Source organism: Trichosurus vulpecula, chromosome 3 (assembly GCF_011100635.1).
Source record: "Trichosurus vulpecula isolate mTriVul1 chromosome 3, mTriVul1.pri, whole genome shotgun sequence".
In the NCBI taxonomy this organism is placed as follows: Eukaryota; Metazoa; Chordata; class Mammalia; order Diprotodontia; family Phalangeridae; genus Trichosurus; species Trichosurus vulpecula.
In genome coordinates this window covers 255614970-255618367 of record NC_050575.1, presented here as the reverse complement: position 1 = coordinate 255618367, position 3398 = coordinate 255614970, and positions in this window count along the sequence as shown.

Sequence of the window (3398 nt, the reverse complement as noted above, 5' to 3'; positions counted from 1 at the left end):
TAGTTGGGAGGGGGGAGATCAGGCCCCTCAACTTCATTGCAAATACAAATTACAAATATCAACAGACAGACCTTGTCTGATTCAAATCACAATACATAGTTACCAGAGAAGAACCAATGGGTCTGGGTTAGCAAAGCGGGGGGCAGTTACAGCTTGCCCAGAGTCTCAACACTCCTTCCATGAGTGTGTCCCCAAAAGTCAAACACCAAGCTCCCCTCAATTATATACTGTTCAGAGCCCTGAGGGCTCTGACATCATCCAGGCTGGATGCATTAAAGTTCCCCATGCCCATTATCAGGACACCTGATTGTCTCAGTGCTGAGAAATACTCCTAAACAAAGATTGTAAAAAGGTTTCCTACCCATTCAAACAAAAGGGAGACTTGATAGTCTTAGCATCCCAAAAGGGAAGGTATACTATCCTCTATTTTCAAATCCCTTGACTTCTTGTGCCATCATTGATCACATCTTGTCAAACGTCAAACTGAATTATTTTCACAATCTATCTTATTTGGCCTATTCATGTGCTGCTGATTTAGAGCAGGAGAAAGTCTCAAGAGCAGATTCCATTTACTGAAAATTTGTAACATCATCTCAACTGGACTTTCACTGCAGCAAGGTAATCCTTTTACATCTTCCTAATGGATTTGCTCCCCCAAACACACAATGTCTCTTTCAAACCTTTTCATTGCCTTCAAACTTCCCACATTATTCATTTCTCTCTCCTTTCAATTGAAGACCTTGCCTCATATTCCACTAGTAAAAAAAAATTGAGGCCACTTTCCAAGAGCTCCTCCTGCCCTTCTGTAAAGGCAATCAGTAAGTGAGATCTTCCCCCACCCCCACCTCACCCCCAACCCCACCCGCACCCCTACTTGAGTAGGCTTCAGATGGGGCTCCAGGTGGGGCCAATAAAGGGAGGTCTGATTATATCTTAGCTCCTAAGTAGATCCCAAACCCCTAGCTACTACGTGCTAAGCTGATGTGGGTGTGAAGCCCTAAGGGTCCTAAGGGGAGTTGATAAGATCAGAGCCAATAGTAGGCACCCAAGTTCTGGTCACTCAGATGATGTTCTAGTCGATTGGATGATGTCTAAGGACCATATCAAAAGAGAGAACAGAGCTTGGAGAGGCAGGTGTGGTGGAGGCAGGAGAATGAGGAGAAGCAGAAGAAGCTGAAGCAGCAGGGACTACTGAGAGCAGGAATGACTCAAGAACTAGCTTCTGGAGCTTGCAGATCAGAGAGTGCTGAGCAAGGGCTTGAGACCAGTGGGTAATCTTCTTACAAGAGGGCCCAGGCATTGGGGGGAAGCACAAGTATGATTTGGCTTACTGCCATAATATTTTTTTTGTAACCTCCTGGTTACTATTGTGAGGCAGGCTTATTGGATCTGGAAGGTTTTGGTCATGATATCAAATTGGGGACATTGGTCCTTGGGTCTGCTACTTTGGAACTTGAATAAATGCTCTAATTCATCTGCCTTTTACTTAGAGAAATCCTTATATCCTGTGATTCTGAACCATTCAGCAATATTCATGATTTTCTTCGAAGTCAAGAATTCTGCCTTTATGCTATACCTTCTCACCTCATGTTACTCAGATATTTTCCCCAACTACCTTCTTCTTCAAATATTACCTACTATGAGAAGGTAGTCCTTCACTTTGCTAAAGAAACCCCCTCTACATCTATCCATGATGCTATCTCATTTAATTCTTTCCAGTAGATTGCTCCCAGTATCATACAAAATCTCTCTCTCTCTCTCTCTCTCTCTCTCTCTCTCTCTCTCTCTCTCTCTCCTTCTCTCTCTCGCTCTCATTTTCAATATCTCCATAGTTACTGGCTCCTTCCTTGCTACTACCAACAAGTCCATGTCTCTTCCCCATTCTCTAAAAAAAAGTTTAATTGTACCTATTTTCTGAGATCTCTCTTCTTCTTTGGTTACTCAGGCAGCTAGCAAGTATTTATTAAGCATTTATTATTTGCAGGCACTGCACTAAATATTGGAGATGCAAAAAAGGGCAAATATTTGGTCCCTGCCATTAAAAAGCTCCTATTCTAATGGTGGGGGTGAGGCATGTGCAAATAACTATATGTACACAAGATATAGAAAGAGTGGATAAAATTTAGAGAATGTGAGAAGTCCCTTGAAGAAATTGGGTTTTGCTTTGAGACTTGAAGGAACTCAGGGAAGTCAAGAGGTGGAAGGAGGGAGAACATTCTAAGATAGCTAAAGAAAAGGGGCAAAGTCAGGAGATGAAATGTGAGGAACATAGAGCAAGGAGGTCAGTGTCACTAGATAATACGGTACAGGGAGAGGAATAATTTGCAAGAAGATTGGAAATATAGGAAGGGGCAAGGTTACAAAGGGCTTTAAGGGTCAGAGGCTTTATTTATTTGATCCTGAAGGTAAAAGGGAACCACTGGAATTTACTGAGTAGGAGGATGACTGAGTAGGAGTCAGACCTGCACTTCTGGAAAATTGCTATGGAAGCTGAATGGAGGATGGATTGGAGTGGGGAGAGATTTGAGGCAGTGAGAATAACCAGATGGCTATTATAACCATCTAGGTATTAAGTAAAGAGGGCCTGGCTTAAAGCTAGAAAGGACAAGCTTAGCAATGAATTGGATATGTTGAACTGATGATGATACCATAGTTGCCAATGTGAGTAACTGGGAGGGCAAAAATAACATAACAAGGATAAGAAGGGAGGTAGTTGACTGTAAAAAAAATTATATATATACATATATGTATATATCTCTGATGTGAATCTGATATACAAGATATACACATAACTAATAGGAATATAGAAGCTCAAAAGCCATTCCACAATAATCTATCAAATAATATGAACAAACAGTTCTCAAAAGAAATACAAACTATTAATAGCCACATGAAAGAATGCTCCAAATCATTGATAATAAAAATGCAAGTCAGAAAAACCCCAAGATTTCACCTCTCACATAGTAAATTGGCAAAGATGAACAAATATGAGAATAGTATTATTGAATGAGTTGTAGAAAGATGGGTATACTAATGCATTGTTAATGGAGCTGTAGATTGGCATTTTGGCAAGCAATTTAGTATTAGGCAACCAATTGACTAAAATGTTTATACCCTTTGGCCTAGAGATTCCACTGCTAGGCATAAACTCCAATGAGGTCTATGACAAAAAGAAAGGACTCAAATACACAAAATGTGGATAGCAGTGTTTTTTGGAACAGCAAAGAGCTGAAAACAATGTGTATACCCATATATTGATTGTTGGCTAAATAACTTGTGGTACTTAGATATAATAGAATATTACTATTGTGTAAGAAATGATAAAAACAGAATTATGGAAAGATTTGTATGAACTGATAAAAAATGAAATAAGTAGAAACAGAAAAACAATATACGTA